Raw genomic sequence first — 20,234 nt, 5'->3', positions numbered from 1 at the left:
ATAAAATCCTGATCCGGTGTCACTCCTATAGCAGTCAACTAGTCTCGAATCTCATTCAGCCCTCCAAGGAAGGTGTCAATCGATTGACCCTTCTTCATCTGATACGACCTCATCTGGTTCTCGAGCAACATTCTTCTCTGCACAAAAATATGCTGGTACAGGTTCTTGAGAGCCTCCCACATCTCAACTGTCGTTTCCTTATCGGTTATATGTGGTACCACATGATCCTTGAGCCCATCAAAGATAATGCACTTGGCCCTCGCCATCGCCTCTTCATACTTGTCGTTATCATTGGGGTCAACTAGGATAGCTATAACCTTCAAGGCGAAGTTCTTGACACGATTCCTGTCTAACATTGATAAGATTTTGGCCTTCCAGACTGCGAAGTTCGATGCTCTGTCTAGTCTATCCTGGTCTCTTACCCCATGTAGTGCCATGATGCTCCTCTACATCCCTCCTGGAAGTTCTCGGCTCGACTCCTCTGAGTCTCTACTTCCTGTTTGGAAGTTCTCTTCTGGACTCCCTCTGAGTCCTGATTTCCCTCCTGGAAATCCTTTTGCCGCTTGTCGAGATGTCCCCTACTCTGATCGTCTTGTGCAACTGCACTGTTGATCTAGGTTCCTCGGATAGAAACCCTCAGTAACAACTCCTCTGGCCCTGCTCTGTCAGGTATTGTTCTAACTACAGTACCTCACTAGCTCCACTCTGCAATATTTCTGCAACCTTCTAGACTCCAGCAACTTCCTCTCTGTGAATTGCATCAGCCCCTCTCTGCCCCACGCTGGCTCTGCGTCACCCCAGATGGGTCTGCGTTAGCCCTGGGATGCCCTACATCAACCCTTTGGCCTTCTGCGTCAGCAACGCTGGCCTCTCTGAGGCTCTACGCAATTCCCGGCTTCCTCTGCGTGGCTCTAGCTAGCTTTGCATCACACTTCCTTGGCTTCTGCGCTGCTAGAAACAGCTTCTGTCACCTCGGGACAGTTGTTTTCTGCTGTTATTGCTCCGCTCGGCTGATGTCTTTTAGTCCTCCTGTGATCTGCAATCACGCTCTGATACCATGTTGAAGTTTCTAACTCTGCTTAGTTTAGAAACCCTTCATGCACTTTTTCTGATTTATTCCTACCTACTTGTTATTTTTCTTTAACAAGTTATTTACAATGTAAATACTAAAAATAAACACCAGCGCATGCTCAACATATTACAGATCAGCAACTAAAAGAAACTAGAACAAACACACCACATGACACCATTATTTTTGGACCAATGTCCCTGGAAAAACCCAATGCAGGAAAATCGGTGCAGATATCTGAGGGTTTTCTTATTAAGCAATATCAAAGTACAATCTGGGTGCCGAAACTGGCCTACCCAACAGAGAATTTCCTTAGCAACTTTACCTCACAGTTTGAGAGAAATCTCCTGGCTGAAATCCTGGAAAATCCTTCCGGCAACTCTTCAACACAAAACTGCTCCTGCAACCCTAGCGTTTGCCCAATCTAGACTGCGTCAGCCCCTCTCTGTCTCGCACTGGCCCTGCATCAACCTTTCTAGGGCTGCATTAGCCCCAGGAGGCCCTGCGTCAGCTCTGGGAGCCTCTGCGTCAGCTGCGCTGGCCCCTCTGGTGCTCTCCATAGCACTTGGCTGCCTTTGCATGGCCTTGCGTGAGCCCTTGTTGGCTCTGCTCACCCTCCTTAGCTGCTGTGCTGCTCTCCCGGCACAATCTCTGCGTTCTTTGTTTCTCTGTACTCGACGCCCCTCAACTGCTCTCCCAATCACTAATTCCACCTCTCTTAGCAAACCCCGCTCTAGAGAATAAAATGACTGATCATCTGGTGTGTTCTCCGAGTGACCCTCAAGCCTCCTCTTATATTTTTCCTGTTGACATCTTAACGGCCGAGATTAAGTCCCTAATCAACGGCTAAGATCAGATCTGGCTTGATCCATGTCTTTTGGACCATTCTAACACAGATTCATATTGATACACATTAATATTTTATTTTCCCTAAGTTTAGACTTAGGCCATGTTACTTGGGAGCGGGAGCGGGGAGCGCGAGCGACCATTTTCAGAAGCTCCCGGTTTGGGAGCGAATCCCGGAGCGATTTTTTAAAAATATATATATATTTTATATTTTTTAATTTTTGATACATATATGTCAACAAAAACATGTAGAATGATGAATTAGATATAAAAAACATAAAAAAGCATAGATTGAACCATATAACAACAATCATCAACCACGTCCGCAAGTTAGTAACATTGTAACATACAACATATTGAGTCTCATGATTCATCAATCTTAAAGTTTCAAGCTTTCAAAATTCAATATATAGCATTTATCATCATTGATCACCAAAGTTGTACTTGTAAGCTAAGTGTAACCATTACAACAAATAATATCTAACATGAAATGAAATGTTATAAAAATGAAATGAAATGAAACAACTTTCAACTTTCATGAAGCATCATATTCATAATTCATTACTAATGAGTTATAATTGCCAACTTCAAACTTAAATTGTCATATATTGTTTAAAAAAATATCATAATAAATATGAAAGAGTCAATAGTTATAAAAGCTACTAGAAACTAGAAAAGAGAAGTAAATCTATTATCTATTTCTTATGCTTGGGCTTCTTGCCACCACGAGAAATGTCTAATTTTTTAGTCTTGTTGCAAAATCAGGGTCTTTGTCATTAATATCACCCTCCAAGCATTAATATCAGAGGTATCTTTGTCATTACCTTTTATCTGTATGGGGATCTTTGTCATTAATATCACCCTCTAAGCATTAACATAAGATAGAAAAAGCATAGCATGTCAAGTCAAGATTTTGTTTGAGTGATGCGTACATTTTTAGAAGGGTCATGATAGAGTAGTTCGACAACCAATGTCACCAACATCAAGGTACATAGAGGATTGGTACTCTTGATTAAATACGAGTTCCATACCCTAATACATGACAAAATTCAATGGAAACATTGCAATTCCCCAATCTTGAAATCCTGAAAAACTGATAAGTCTGTTGGATTTTAAATGAAATCTAAAATTCTACTTTCTCCATATGAAATCCAATGAGGACGAAACCACTCTCAAACATCCTGAGTCATTTCATGTCACTTTTACTTTAAGAATTTAACATTACCATGAATAGCATATCAACACTAGGGCCTAGACTTGATCATTAAGCTGCCCCACTCAAAAACTATTTGTTTCTTTAAAAAAAAATTGCATTTCGAACATTACTACAAAAAAAAAAATGCAAAAAAGGAAAAACGCTCCCGAAAAGGCAGGGAGCGAAATTTTTTTTAGGGAGCGCGCTCCCGACCCGCTCCCGAGTCGCTCCCGCCCGGAGCGCGGATTAGGACCGGGTGCGGGGGGGGGGGGGGGCGCTCCCCCGCAACTATGGACTAAGGGACTCCATTAAAAATATTAATTATTTTAATATCTCCTGATCTGTTTAGAATCTGCCCAAACCCTTTCTAGGTATTGGAGATCTCACGTGCCCCAACCTCTCCACCAAATTTCGTGGCTAGAGCACATCCAATGCTACCCCAAATCAATAGGAACATGAGATTGGCCACCTTTGTCACCTCAGCAGGCCTTTTCTAGCTATTTAGTGCCACAAGGGAGACTTCTCTATGTATAGATCACCTAAAGGATATTCAACAAGAAGGTTTACAGTGATGGAGAGATGTAATGATTGGGATGGGTCACTAGCGAAGCTAGTAGGGCTAAGATACTCTTTATAAGAGTACAAGAACTCTATCCTTAGACCACTTAAGTAAACTAGAGAGTTGTTGTAAGTTAGGGTTTGATAGAATTTCAATGATATGGCACACAATATCATATAACAACTAGAAGAAATTGCTTTACAATGATTGATCAATAAAGGAGAAAGACTATCAATTAGATATGCAAGGTTAGGGGTTTGCAATTGAGTTGTTATGGATGAAACATGCATAAAACAACAATATAAATGATGACATCATCCCTAGAATTAGGGTTTTACAATGTAATCAATGCTAGAATTTGCTTTTCTTCAATTATTAAGAGCAACCCATACCTAAAGGGAAATAACGCATCAAATTGAATTATTTTTTAGAAAAATTTAAGGAAACTCTAACCCTAACTCCAGATACGCAGAATTTTAGATAGGAGGGGAAAATAGTTATAAGAAAGAGATTGATCAAAACCTCCTAGACAAAATGGGCAATGGAATCTTTTAGAGAAAATTTAATGAATACGACCTTGTTACCCACCAAAAATGGGCAACCCCATAGGAGAAATTTTTTCTGGCATCATCTCTTCCAACTGGCTAACTAGTAGACCCTGCATCCACCACTAGTCGAAGACGATGTGTCATTCATATCTCTACCACTTGCATTAGTCATATCTTCTCACCCATCTCGTAGGAACACGAGTGAAGGTGGGCTTCTGATCAAAAGGTACTTGATTTATTTTGCAATCGGGTGCTTATGCTTGTTTGTACTTGTGAAAATTTCAAAACAGAAATCCAACTGCAGTGACTGATATTATTTCTTCTACTTATTAATTCAGAAATAAGTTATTCACAGTCTTTCTACGGCAAAAATTGAAATAAATTCTATTGCAGCCTGTTAATCAAGGTTGTCATTGATGTCAATATGGCATTGGCCGAGATGGCAAGTATTCTTGGGATGCCTGGTTCTAGATGATGATGAGGTACATGTTGAACACTCTTGTTTGATAAAGTTGCCATCAATGAAGATGTCAAGATATTAATATGTCAAGCCACCAATGAAGAAATCTTAAGAAGTCCTGGAACTAACTATGATATTGCCAAGTGTCAATCATGTGCTTTGATTGATGATCTAGACCATAAGTGCCAATGAAGTATCTAATATACAAGCCCTTGATGACATATGGAGGACTACACTTGATGATGTCACACACTTAATAAATGACCACAATTGATGATGGCACTTGATGAAGGTCAGAGACTACATATGACAATGATTGGAGACATGTCATGAAGGACTTGGAAATCTCCTAATGACAAATTAATAATTGTTGCACTATGACATATCACTGCACTAGTATATAATGATATTGTTGGATATGATGACATGGATGTCCTGTAGGAATTTACAGGGTAAGTTCCTCATACAGAACACCAAAGGACACAGCTCAAAAACAGATCACAGATCAATACACCAGTATTTTGACGTGGTTAAAACCCTCAAAGAGGGAAACAGTCCACGGCCTAAGCCAACGCGGCCACTTTAGGCAATTTATTAATAAAAGAATGAAATTTAACATAAGCTTCTCTCATGAACAGTTAACCTACAAATGACCCTCCATGCTCTTTAAATAGAGATCATGGACCAATCGGGTGTTCAGCCATGGATCAAGTGTCGGTAATACTGAGGAGAGAATGAACCGTTGGATCACTACATATCGTGATCGTCGGATTGTAAGTTACAAAAGTACATAGTAAAGAAACACACTTTACCTAACTCTACACTAGACCAAGTTATACTTAACTATTTCCTATGTGTTGGAATATCCTAACATCCCCCCTTAAGAACAACTTGGGATAGGATTGAAGGATTTACAAATATGACACAATAGGAGAAGGAAGGAGGCACTAGAGCCTATCCCCCCTTAGTGACAACTTCCTGAACTCCAACCATAAATTGAAGTTTCGTAAACTTCGCCTCTATGAGAGCCTTTGTAAAGATGTCTGCAACTTGATCATCTGTTGAACAATATTGCACGTCAAGAACATGGTCGTGAATGAGCTTTCTGATGAAGTGCATGTATAGTTCAATGTGTTTGCTACGCTGATGCTGGACTGGATCTTTGCATAGTTGAATGGCACTTTGATTATCACACCAAAGTACAGTCGGATGCTGCTGCTGAAAGCCAAACTCTGATAGGATCTGACGAAGCCACAAGGCTTCCTTACTAGCTTCTACAGCACCACGATACTCTGCTTTTGCTGAAGAAAGAGAAATGGCACCTTGTTTCTTGCAAGCCCATGTAATAGGTCCTGAACCAAGAGTGAACACATAACCTGCAGTAGACTTTCGATCATCAGGGTCACCAGCCCAATCGGAATCAGTGAAACCAACCAATAGAGGAGCTGCTTCGGCACTGTAATGAATCCCAAATTGAACTGTACATCGAACATAACGAAGTATTCTTTTAGCTACTTTCCAATGACTTTCATGTGGGTTTTGCATAAACCGAGCAACAAGGCCAACAACAAAGGAAAGGTCAGGATGAGTATGGATTAGATACAAAAGTTTTCCTACAAGTTGACGGTATAAGGTAGCATCGACTTCAGGAGAAGTACAAGTGACTGAAAGTTTGACTCTAGACTGAAAGGGAGAAGGGGCTGGCTTACAGTCTTCCATGTGAAAATGGCGTAGAATATCACAGGCATAATTGGACTGGGAAAGGGAAATACCTTCCTTGGATTGTAAGACTTGAAGACCAAGAAAATAATGTAAGTGTCCTAAGTCTGTCATTTCAAACTTCCTTCTAAGGCTAGACTTCACATGGTTTATAAGGTTGGGATCACTACCAGTCAGGATAAGATCATCAACATAAAGAACAAGAATGATAAGAGACTTGCCCACTTTCTTGGTGTAGACAGTATTGTCAGAATGACACCTAGAAAAGCCAGTTTCTAAAAGAAAGTTATCCATTTTGGCATACCAAGCTCGAGGAGCTTGCTTGAGACCATAAAGGGATTTCTTAAGCTGACATACAAGGCTGGAGTTTGTTTGTATAAAGCCAATAGGTTGTTCCATATAGATTTCTTCATGCAAGTCCCCATGCAAGAAGGCAGATTTAACATCCATCTGATGGACTTCCCATTTGAAAGAGGCAGCAAGGGAAAGAACAAGGTGGATAGAGTTCATTTTGGCAATAGGGGAGAAGGTCTCAGTATAGTCAATGCCTTCAACTTGTGAAAAACCCTTAGCAACAAGACGAGCTTTATGTTTATCAATGTTCCCATCTGGTCCATACTTGGTTCTGTAAACCCATTTGCATTTAACAAGTTTTCGTCCCTTTGGTAGAGGAACAAGATCCCATGTATCATTTGCCAATAATGAACGATATTCTTCATTCATAGCTGTGTCCCAATCTGGATGGCCTGAAGCTTCTGCAAAGGTGTCAGGATCATAATTTGTTGAAGCTTGAGCCAGTAAAGAAGATGCTCTATCAAACTGAGAACGTGTACGTCGCTGATCTGTAGGATCACCGGCAAGATCACCTGCTGCATCTCGAGTAGCACGTACCCATTTTGGAAGCTGAGGAGCTGAAGGAGGATCCTGAGAAGGTGGGGGAGGATTTTCATCCTCGCTTTCACCATCTGAAGAAGAAATATTTTCAAAAGTAGAAGAGATAGGGAGAGGTGGCACATCCGCTGAACTAGGCTCGTAGGCCGATATATTTTCAGCAAACTTTACATCTCTTCTAATGATAACATTCTTGGACTTAAGTGGAATAAGTCTAAATCCTTTGACATCTTCAGAATATCCAACAAAAATACATTTTTCACTCTTAGATTCTAAAGCTTTATGTTTCTCATCTGGAATATGGGCCCATGCTTCACTTCCAAAAACACGAAAGTGACTTACATCTGGTTTAATTGAGCTCCATGCTTCTTCTGGAGTGATATTCTTTAAAACCTTAGTAGGAGTGCGATTTATTATGTGATTTGCACAGTTAATTGCTTCTGCCAAAAAATCAAGACCAAGTCCTTTAGATTGAAGCATACAATTAACCATTTCCTTTAAGGTGTGATTCTTCCTTTCAGCTACACCATTTTGTTGTGGAGTATATGGAACAATATGTTGCATTTGAATTCCATTCTCAGTGCAAAAGTTGATGAATTTTTTGCTAACATATTCTCCACCATTATCAGATCTTAGCTTAAGAATTTGATGTCTAGACTGTTTTTCAACAAAGGCCTTAAAGGCCAAGAACATGTTAAATACTTTACTCTTGAGTTTTAAGAAGTATACCCAAGTGCGTCTAGAGAAATCATCAATGAAATTTAAGAAATACTTGTAGCCAGAGAATGAAACAACTGGAAGTGGACCACATAAATCACTATGCACAAGCTGTAAAGGGGCTGAGGCGTGCCAAGAGGCACGTTTTTCAAAACTATCCCGATGATGTTTTCCGAGTACACATCCGGAACAAACACCATATCTGCAAGATACCATTGGAAGACCTGTAACCATATTTTCTTTACATAGATTCTTAAGGGAGCGATAGTTTAAGTGACCAAATTGCTCATGCCAAAGTTTGCTCACTTCATCGTTATGAGCAACAAATACCGAGGGAAGATTTGATGACCCAAAGTTGTGAAACTTATACAACCTTGTAGAATCATCAGCAATGCCAGTAGCTAAAATCTGTCTAGGATCTCTTAAGTCCTTAATTACAACATCGTGAGGTGAAAATTCAACGATTTTACCTTCACCTGAATGAGTTATCTGATATACAAATAGAAGGTTGCAAGATAAGGTTGGAACACATAATACATCATTAAATTGACAATTGTCTATATGAACAGTTCCAGTCCCTACAACACTAAGAGATCTATCATCACCAACATATATATTTTTGGTGTTACAATCATTTAAAGAAAAAAACATGGCTTTGTTTTTGGCCATGTGATAAGAAGCTTCAGAATCAATGAGCCACTCATGAGAATGAGAAGAAGATACATTTAGTCCATAGCCAGACCGAGATGCTTGACAACCACATGTAGAAAGTGCTATTCCTGAAGATGAAGTTGAAGTTGAAGAGTGCTCCAAATGGATGTTATGCTTCTTCATTGCTGCTTCCAAGGTTTCCATCTTCTTAAAGCATTTGGATTCTAAGTGGCCATCTCGATTACAAAAGTTGCAATGTCTATCAGTCTTCTTCCCCTTGTTTTTATTTGTCTTATCATTTTGTTGAAATGATTTTGCATTTTGAGGTTGAAATTGCTTAGGACCCTTGTTTGGTTTAGGACCATTCCTTTTAGGATACAACTTCTTAAGATTCTTTGAATTTGGTTGCTGCTGGGTGGCTAACGCTTTCTTCGAAGAGTTTCCAAGATTAAGAAAACCAAGGTGTAAGAGTTTTTCTTGTTCTCTTATTAAACAATCACAAAAGAAATCAAAGGAAGGGGACTTGTAGGCTTGTCCTTGAGAAATGAAGGCTTCTCTTGTAGAATGGAAGGTGGAAACAAACACAGAGTAGGTTGGTCCCAACTTAGTAAGAATGGAATAGATAAGGTTACTATCTTCTTTCTTAACCTTAACACCTTCCAAGAGAAGTCTAAGGGTCTTGAACTTGGACAAAAAGATCTTCAATGCAAGAAAAATTATTAGGGTCTAATGTAAGCAACTCATTTTCGAGTTGATGGGCTTTAAGTTCATTTTTAATTCCAAAAACTTTAGTAATCTGTTTCATTGCTTCATCAGGAGTATCAAGTTCTGCAATATGGAATCTAAGATCTGGAGAAATAGACATCCCTATCAACCCTCGTGCTTGATCTTGCCTATTTTCCCATTTAGCTGCCTTATCTTCATCTTTCGGTTTGGTTTTTTGGCCTGAGGCTATTCTATAGAGACTTTACTTCTAAGTAAATCCACAATGTAGGACCACCATTGGAAGTAGTTGGTGCTGTCAAAAATAACTTGGCATGGACTTTCCATTTTAACATAAACTGAAGCTATAGATGCTGAAACTAAGTGTTCCAATGGAAAGATCTCGAATAATTAGGCTGGTTCAAAAAAACGGCTCTGAAAACGGCTTCCAGATGAAGAAGTTATGGCTTTTTGAAGAAAAAATTTGATGAAGATGCCGACGAAGTGTGGGAATGTGCGGAAATGAATGATGCTGTTAAAAAAAAATCCGCCCCCTTTCCAAACTTAATCTAATTAGCTCAACAAAAAGAAGACTTGAACTCAAGACCTCTACTCTTATAAAGTAGCTTTGGACCAAGTGAGCTAAACTAAAAGTTTAATAATTTTTGGAAAAAAGGGATTTTTTTTTAGTCGCTGAAGCTTTGGGTTGCGTGCTTACTTGAGAAAGCTCTTTTTCCCTACAAAACAAAAACACAAAAACCCAACACGGACATACAAAAAAAACAAACCTTGCGGCTCGAAGTTAGCTTTAGCCGGAAACTATATATTTTCCTCAATGTTTCCAATTTTCCGAGATCACACTAAGGCGTGGCGGAAAAGAGCATACGCATGAGAAAAATCCATCCTTTCTGTTTCTGATTTGCCCAGATCGCACAGAGTCACGGGGAAAGAGCATACGCAGAAATGAAAGGTATAGATCCGATAATGAAAAAAACAAAAAGCTAAATAAACCGAAACCGAAATAAACAGAGAGAAAGTAACTGTAAACTGCAAATAAACACTGTATACCTCCAGATCTTAAAAATGACGTAGCTACGGCTACCGGAAACCTTTTCGCATGAAACGAAAGGGGTTCTTCACTGGAACAGATGCTCCTAACACAATAGAGCAGTCCTCTCGGCCCGAAAGTAGTCAGAAACAGTAGATCTAGGAAACGACAGTCGGATGCAGTTCTACCTGCTTCAGATTTGGATCACCAACGGACACGGCCCTCAAATAGCTCTGATACCATGTAGGAATTTACAGGGTAAGTTCCTCAGACAGAACACCAAAGGACACCGCTCACAAACAGATCACAGATCAATACACCAGTATTTTGACGTGGTTAAAACCCTCAAAGAGGGAAACAATCCACGGCCTGAGCCAACGCGGCCACTTCAGGGAATTTGTTAATAAAAGAATGAAATTTTACATAAGCTTCTCTCATTAACAGTTAACCTACAAATGACCCTCCATGCTCTTTAAATAGAGATCATGGACCAATCAGGTGTTAAGCCACGGATCAAGTGTCGGTAATACCGAGGAGAGGATGAACCGTCGGATCACTACATATCGTGACCGTCGGATTGTAAGTTACAAAAGTACATAGTAAAGAAACACACTTTACCTAACTCTACACTAGACCAAGTTATACTTAACTATTTCCTATGTGTCGGAATATCCTATGTGTCAATCATGGGCTTTGATTGATGATCTAGACCATAAGTGCCAATGAAGTATCCTTGATGGCATATGGAGGACTACACTTGATGATGTCACACACTTAATAAATGACCACAATTGATGATGGCACTTGATGAAGGTCGGAGACTACATATGACAATGATTGGAGACATGTCGTGAAGGACTTGGAAATCTCCTAATGACAGATTAATAATTGTTGCACTATGACATATCACTGCACTAGTATATAATGATATTGTTGGATATGATGACATGGATGTCCTACATGATGACACTATGATCCAATGATGAAACAATGACAAAGCCATGCTGTCCCAAACAATATTGAAGCCATACTGTCCTAATCATCTTCTGCACTAAACAATTCAAGGACAGTCACAAAGAAAAATATTTTTTAACATCTTAGAGGCATTCTTGCATAATGATTTCTATACCATCTGAAAGAGGATCTTTTCCTCGTTCCAATGAGCCCTTACTAGCCCCAAAACTCCCAATAGTTTGTAAAATATTGAATTTTCAAGTTAAAAATATATTTTTAACATTGAGCCTTCCTATGCTCAAGGAAACAAGTCGGCCTACCTCCTTAGACGTGTCCTTTTGTTTTGCTGTGTGAAAACCACTTTTTATTAGGGATTCGAGCTCATTCTTTAGCCATTATTTTTTGGTCTGAAGTTCATAATTCGGTGGTAGACAGTAAGGAGGACAGCGAAGAAGAGGACAATGAGGAGTATTCTTGAAGATAAGGATATCGAATACCTGTTTGCGTAATTCTGTGAATGTAATTACAGTGACGTTGGTGCAGTCCTATTGCAAGTGACGCTGGTGCAGCAATTAAAGGGTCAAGTCCTATTGAAAGTAGCTCGGATTACAGCTTAGGCATGAGGGCACAACTTACTGTAAGAAGACACAGTTAGAAAGCACAGTTTGGAGCACATTACAGTGACAGCATAAGAGGGAGCAGTTGGGAATGTTTGACAGGGCTGAGAGGCTGTTTTATGGACTGCTGTATGCCGCAGGCCTAACCTCCTTGAACAGGTGGCAGCATGGAGTAATTAAGGGCTGGTGTGTGAGCATGGACAGTCATCTGTTGTTCAGAACTCCTATTTACAAGCACAGTACTGTGTGAAGGCAGCCACCCTATATATAGTTCAGACCCTACACAGCAGCTCGCACTTCAGAGGTAGTATGACAGCTGTAGTAACTCGGAAATACCACTGGCAGAGATATATGAGGCATTGCAGCTCGGATTGTAGCTGGCAGGAGTATCACTGTGGCAGCTCAATGGTATATGAATATATCAGCTTGGAAACCCGGATTGCAGAACTAGAAGGATGTATTGACCAGTGAAGACAATATTGCCGATATTCGCAAATATCGTAATATTCTCGGGGAGACGAAATATCGCCAAGGAAATAGTGCAATATTTTGTCTCCCCAAAAATATCACGATATTTCTGAAATATCGCCGATATTTCGGGAAAATATTGCGCTACGACCTAATATATCGTCGGGCAGGTTAAAAAATGTGATGCCACCGCGGCTAGAAAAGGCCAAATTTGTTTTTTTCTTCACTCTTGTTTTTTTGTTGTTGGAGAAGGAAGTGGAGAGCATTGTGCTTGCAGTCAAGGAGGAATTGAGGGTTGAATAGCCATTATTGCCACCAACAACGAATATTTTGTTGATCAAAGATTGAAGAATAGTGAGACAATCATCATTTCTTCCATTAACAGGTATGTTCTAATAAACCCCTATGTTAATGATTTTTTTAGTAGATTTAGGGTTATTCTTGCTTGCCTCTTTGCCTACAAACATTTTTTTTTTTTTTTCCATTTGCTATGATTTTCATGCCCATGAGCAAATGCAAGAGTTTTCTCCATATTTGGACAGCAAACTCCATTTTTTTTTTAACTTTCAAATGCACCCTCTTATTGTCATTTACGATTTTTCATTGAATTCACATTCCAAATAATGTAGCAGACAAATATTTTTTAAAATGAGGTGGTTATTACTTATTAATTCCATTTTTTTTTTTGGTGCCCTAGTTTGAGTTAGCTCACTACAAAATTCAAATATGCCAAAAGCCTTGGACCCATTTTGGGAGTATGGGGAGCCTGATGGTGGGGCAAATCAGGGATATCTATCATGCAAATTGTGTGGGACCAGGATGACAAGAGGGGTTACGCGATTGAAATACCATCTAGCTAGACTCATTGGACATGATGTTGGGATTTGTACAGTTTCTAATCGGGAGCTTATACAAAAAGCTCTTGAAGCATTTGATGAAAAAGACAGAAAGAAGGAAGAGGCAGAAAGAAACAAGGTTGAACATGTAGGTAGATCTTTCGGGATATCTTCTTCTGATTTTGATGCTGAGGGTAGTGGGAGGGGCTCCACAGCAGCACCTGCTACTGCTATTACGAAGTCATCATTTTTTGTTCCACGAACAGGACATGGAGCACAACCTGGCATAAAATCAATTGTTAAAAAAAAGGAGAAGCAAGAAGCAGATAGAGTCATGGGGAGGTGTCTTTTCTGGAGCGACTTACCTTTCAACATCACCAAAACCAATCCATTTTGGCAACCAATGTGTGATGCTATTGTTGTTGTGGGCCCAGGGTACAAAAGTGCTACATATGAGGAGTTGCGGGGTCCAATTCTTCAAGCAAAGAAGTAGGACATCAACTTTAGATTGGTGGAGTTGAAAAAAACATTGGAAGTTTCTAGATGTTGATTTGGGGTAGCATCAGATGTGCTCTAGCCATGAAAATTGGTGGAGAGGCTAAGGCACATGAGATCTCCAATTCCCATAAAGGGTTTGGGTAGATTCTAAACAGTTTGGGAGATATTAAAATAATTAATATTTTCAATAGAGTCCCTAAGTCTAAACTTAGAGAACATAAAATATTAATGTGAATTAATATAAAACTGTGTTAGAATGGTCCAAAAGTCATGGATCAAGCCAGATCTAATCTTAACCGTTGATTAGGGACTTCATCTCGGCCACTGATTTGTCAACAAAAAAAGTATAAGAGGAGGCTTGAAGGTCACTTGGAGAACACACCAAAAGATCAAGATTTCGACTTTTTGTGACTGGGTTTGCTGAGAAAGTTGAGAGAGTGATTAGCATTGCAGTTGAGGGGTAGTAATACAAAAGCAGAGAGGCATAGATAGCACCGGGAGAAACAACGCAGTAGCCGGAGAGAGGGATGCAGAAACAGCAAAGGGTTCACGCAGAGCCAACCAGGGCTCACCCAGAACTAGCCAGGAGCTGCGTAGTGCCTCAGAGGGCCAACATGGGTGACACAGAGGGCCAAAGGACTAACATAGTGCCTCCAGAGGCTAACGCAGGCCAAGCCAGGGTGATGATGGGCTAACGCTGGGCCAGAGAGAGGCTAACACAGTCCCTAGAGGCTGACATTGGGGTTTCGTGGGAAAGATTGGAGTTGTGAAGATGCCGGAGTGTTTATCCGGGGTTTCAACCAGAATATTTGCTTCCGATTAGAGAGGTACTATTGCCAAGATTTTTCTCTGTTGGCTAAGCCGGATTTGGCACCCAGGTTGTATTCTGAAACTGCTTAATAAATCAAACCCTCAGATAGCTGCATCGGTTTTTCTAGGGACATTAGTCCAAAAACAACAGTGTCACTTGTGTGCTTGTTTCTATTTCCTTCAATTGATGATCTGTAATGTGTTGAGCATGTACTTGTATTTATTTCCAATATTTACATGGTAAATAACTTGTTAATTAACAAAACAAGTAGGTAGGAATAAATCAGTAAAGTGCATGAAGGGTTTCTAACGTGTCAGACTTAGAAATTCCAACACTGGATGCATAGTGATGTCTGATGGTTGGACAGACAGGAAGGTAGAACCCTTCTAAATTTCTTGGTACATTTTCCTAAAGGTACCATGTTTATTAAATCAATCAATGGATGCATCAGCACATATCAAAGATGCAGCAACGATATGTGAGTTGTTAGATGGGTTCATTCAAGAGATTGGTGTGCAGAATGTGCTGCAAGTAATAACAAACAATGCAGCTAATTATGTGTCTGCCGGCAAGATGCTTATAGAGAGGCATCGCACATTGTTCTGGATTCTGTGTGCAACACATTGTATTGATTTGTTACTTGAGGATATGGGGGAACTCCTTCATCAAGGAGGTGGTTGATATGGCTAGGAGCGTCCCCAAGTTTATTTATAACCAAGCTTTTGTTCTTAGCCTCATGAGGAGGTTCACTAGAAACAAGGAGTTGCAGCGTCCAACAATCACACATTTTGCCACAAACTTTATTACTCTTTAGTCTTTGCTTTGATGCCAGTTCGAATTGAAGCAAATCTTTGTTTTTGATGAGTGGTGTGACTGTAGATACAACAGGAGACAGGACGAGAGAGCCATTGCAAAAATGGTGTACGCTGACACGTTTTGGCAGAGAGTAGAAGAAGAATACTCAGTTAGTGAACCTATAGTAAATGTTTTGAGATTGGTAGATGGGAAGAAGCCTACAATGGCTTATTTGTATGAGGCCATGGATAGGGCCAAGGAGGCCATTCATTTTTATTATGCAGACAAGGGTTCTATTGGGCTTGATAGGCATATGATGTTATGGGATGTGATTGATAGTCAGTGGACAGGGATGCTTCATCGACCCATTCATACAGCAACACTCTTCCTCAACCCCGCATTTCCATACAAATGAGGCTTTGATTTTGATGGCGAGGTGATGGAAGGGCTCAATTCTTGTATTCATAGGATGGTACTTGATCCTGAGCTTCGTAGAAAAATCAATCGCGAGATACAATTTTATCAGGATTGTGTTGGCCTATTTGGCTTCGATGATGCTATTAGGGAAAGGACCCTCTTCATGCCATGTCAATGGAAAGTCATCATTCATTACAAATTAGAATTTTCAATTTAGAATTTCCTTACTTAATTCTAGATTTTTAAAATTCAATTATATAACTTTATTTGAAAGTTTAATTATGTTTTAGGTTTTTGAAGAATTCTTCGGCGAAAATCACATGGAGAAATTTTTGTCGACGCATTTCGAACCAACCAGTGTGGTTCATCGTCAGGACAAGTTGAATGAGCAGATCTGGCATATGCACTTTAAATAGACCGGGCAGAATATCCAATGACTCAGATTACTTGATAAGGTAACAGCTAGAAAGACAACAGCTCGATTTGGCCTGATAACGGCTAGTTTGACCATTATATTAATTTATATTATTTATTTATATAACAGAAATTTTAGTTATAAATTAATCATAAAATGAATTAATTTTAAATATATTAATAAACTTACATTAATTTAAATTTGTTAGAAATGTATACTATAATAGGTAAAATTATAATAAGTAAATTACTAAAAATAAATAAATAATTTCAAATATATTAATTTTGAATTGTTAAATAAAATATTAGTTAGTTATAACGGCTAGTTTGACCATGATAAGGGCTAGTTTGATAAGGCGAATTTATTTATTTATTTACTTATTTTATTTCAAAAATGGAATTAATAAATTATAATAGGTAAATCATAAAATATATTAATTTCAAATATATTAATAAATTTAAATTAATTTATATTGTTTGAAAAATAGAATAAGCAATAATAAACATAAATAATTTCAAATATATTAACTAATGAGAATAAAATTAAGTTCAAATTGTTAGATAAAAATATTAGTTTGTAAAAATTTAATTCAAGGTCTATGTAATGGTTAAAATAGTATTTTAAAATTAACTTTATGCAAATTAAGTTTAAATTGATTAAAAATAAAAATAAAAAAAAAATTAAAAATTAAAATATAAAATAAAATAAAAATAAAAATAAATAAATAAATAAAAATATATAAAAAAAATATATATATATATATATATATATAAGTCAATCAATAAATAATAATAATAAATTAATAATATTAATACTAATTTTAACCTATTAAAATTAAATAATAGTTTAAATTAATAATTAAAATCGATTTAAATTTTTTTTTTATTAGATAAATTAAGTTTAAAATAATAATAATAATAATAATAATAATAATAAATAAATAAATAAATAAATAAAATAAATTACTATATTAAAAATTAATTAATCGATGAAATAAGGGAGGAAAAGAAAGAAAAAAGAAAACGACTAGGAGGAGAGGGCTGGGATCCAACAACTACTGATCTTCCAGCCATCCTCTCTATTGAGATTGTTCGGTCTTTTTTCAATCTCCAGCGCTTCCCTAAATTTCCGGTGATGGAATTGCGACACTCTAGCCTCCTCGATGTAGACATGATGATTAGTTTTCTCCACATGTTCTGCTAAAGCGGACGACTTAGTTCTCATATGCCTGAGGTCAGCTGCGTGCTCACTAATCCTTTGATTAATGGAGCGACCAGTCTCACCAATATAGGGAGTCCCACACGAACAAGGAATAATATAAATCCCTTTCATGTCCTTAGGGTCGATGGGATCCTTTACAGATCTGAGGGATTTACGAATGGTGTTGAGAGGTCTAAAAGATGCGGGGACATTATGCTTCTTAAGAACCCTCGCAATCTTATCCGTGGTCCCCTGAACATACGGAAGATGGACACTAGGAATCCGCTCTTTAGGCCCTCTTTTGGTTAACGAATTCTTAGCCACTTTGAGGAAAGCCTTTTGTCCCAAGTGTCTACTATAACCGTTTTCAACAAAGACATTAAGGAGGTGGGTTTTCTCCTCCTCGAAGCTCTTATCATCAGAGATCCTTAAGGCACGAGTTGCAAGGGTGTTGAGAACCCCCAACTTCTGGGCCGGGAAATGGTGGGAACTAGCATGAAGATACTGCTCCGTATGAGTTTTCTTGCGAAACACTTGGTGGGAGAGGGAACCATCCTCATTCTTAGAGATAAGAATATCAAGGAACGGGAGGCAACCGTTAACCTCTTGTTCCATAGTGAACTTAATAGCTGAGGATTGATTATTGAGATGATCGAAGAAGAGATCTAACTCCTCTTGGCCGTGAGACCAGATGACACTAGTGTCACCTACAAACCTTTTCCAAAGTTTGGGAAGGAGACGGGCTGAGTTCAGAGCCTTAGACTCAAAATCCTCCATAAACAGATTAGCAACCACAGGGGATAGGGGTGAGCCCATGGCAACCCCACAGGTTTGCTCAAAGAACTCTCCTTCAAAACTGAAAAAGGTTGAGGTGAGGCAGATCTCAACTAACCGAGCGGTATCAGGATCAGTAAGACGGTTGATCACATCCAATGCCTCATTTATAGGGATGCAAGTGTAGAGGGAAACAACATCAAAACTGACTAGAATGTCTCCAGGGTCCAGTTTGATGTCCTTGAGCTCTTCAATAAAGGAGGCCGAGTCTTTCACGAAGGATGCTGTATGGCCAACTAAGGGCTTAAGCTTCAAGGCAAGAAACTTAGCAAGAAGATAGGTAGGACCTCCAATGGTGTTGACGATAGGCCTAAGGGGAGCTCCTTCCTTATGAATTTTAGGGAGCCCATAGATTCTAGGCGTGATAGGATTGCTCTCAATGAGTTTATGGTGCAGGGAACTCACTGAGTCACAGGATTTAATAGCAAGGGCCACAATCTTGGAGATCCTCTTTAGCGGGTTTTTGGGAAGATTCTTATAACTACCACTATTGTGTAGATGATCTAACATTTTATTGCGGTAGTCTTCCTTGTTAAGAATGACAGAAGCCCCCCCCCCTTGTCAGCCTTCAGAACAACAATATCTTTGTTTTGATTTAAGGATTTTAGGGCTTCAAACTCATCTCTGCTAAGGTTGCTCCTAGGAGGCTTAGCCTTCCTAAGAATAACAGCACAATCCTACCTAATAGTATTCTTAATACTATCAGGTAAGCCCCGAATTCCATATTCTATGTCACAAATAATGTCATCAACAGGGATCTTTTTAGGGGCCAAGGCAAAGTTTAGACCTTTGCTTAAAACGTTAAAAACAGAAGCGGGAAAAGAAAAACTAGATAAATTGATAACTTTATTATTAATATGAGAGGAAGAGGGAGGGTTAACATCACTTAAATGACTCTTCCTCGATTTAGAGTTAACATCTCTATGTAAGATAAAACTTGTTAACTTATTATCATAGCTCATTATCCTCCTATTCCTAGAGCAATATTTATTTACTCTTTCATTATTATTTACCATATTCATATTATTCTTATCACTATTATTAATACTTATACTATTATTATCCTCATTATTAACAATGAAATTGATCTTATGACTATTATTATTAATATTGTCAACATTATTACTATTATTTACATCGCAAATATCATTAATATTATTATCACCATTATTCATGGTATTATTATTATTGTAAATACTATTATAGTTATAATTTTCAATATTAATAATATAATTACTATTATTGTTATTAGTATTATTAATAATGTCATCATTTATATTATTATTTCTATTAAAAATTTTATTAGTACTATGATTATTAATATTATTATTGTTCACGTTATTGTTGATATTACCCATATTAATCATATGTTTATTACTATCCTCATTATAATTTGTAATATTACCATCGTAACCAGCCTTATTGTTAATATTATCATGGTTCACGTTAATGTTGAAATTACCCATATTAAACATATGTTTATTACTATCATCAATATAATTTGCAATATTACTATCGTAACCCACCTTATTGTTAATACACGCTTCACTTATATTACTCTGACCATAAACCTAATCGAAAACGCCTAACTTACCAAGGCGGTCGATGGCAGAGTCACCACTCACCTGATAAAAAATGCGGGAAGGCGAATTCGGATTCGGATGGACTCCGTGGGTGCCAGAAATGGTGAGAACAGCGTAATCATAGACCAAACCTGAGCGGTCGATGGCAGAGACCTGAGCACCAGAGCGGTCGATGGCAGAGACCTGAGCACCTGCGCAGAAGCTGAATTCATTATCGCGGGAAGTCGGATTCACGCTGGTATCAGAACAGGACTGAGGAACCACGTGTTCAGACCGAACCTTGCTGCAACGAAGATAATCTACTGGAACTTGCTCACCCGACTGCAGATCAGAACAAACGGAAGGAAGAGGGCTCGGGTGACAGCTTAGAGTCTGGAGAGATTCAGCATTATCCCCCACGC

The 20,234-nt window shown here is 38.6% G+C and overlaps 1 protein-coding gene across 10 annotated transcripts in view; it reads right to left on the bottom strand.

The window, feature by feature from the left end:
* The window catches only part of LOC149255020 (uncharacterized), a 451,815-nt gene that overhangs the window by 78,469 nt on the left and 353,112 nt on the right, over positions 1–20,234 (bottom strand). The gene's annotated exons all lie outside the window — the stretch shown is intronic.

The sequence above is a fragment of the Pinus tabuliformis genome, chromosome 7, assembly GCF_031772625.1.
Source record: "Pinus tabuliformis cultivar Carrire ecotype Pingquan chromosome 7, CPIR1, whole genome shotgun sequence".
Classification (NCBI taxonomy): Eukaryota; Viridiplantae; Streptophyta; class Pinopsida; order Pinales; family Pinaceae; genus Pinus; species Pinus tabuliformis.
The sequence above is the reverse complement of the archived record's forward strand: the minus strand, read 5'-3'. Positions and strand labels throughout refer to the sequence as shown.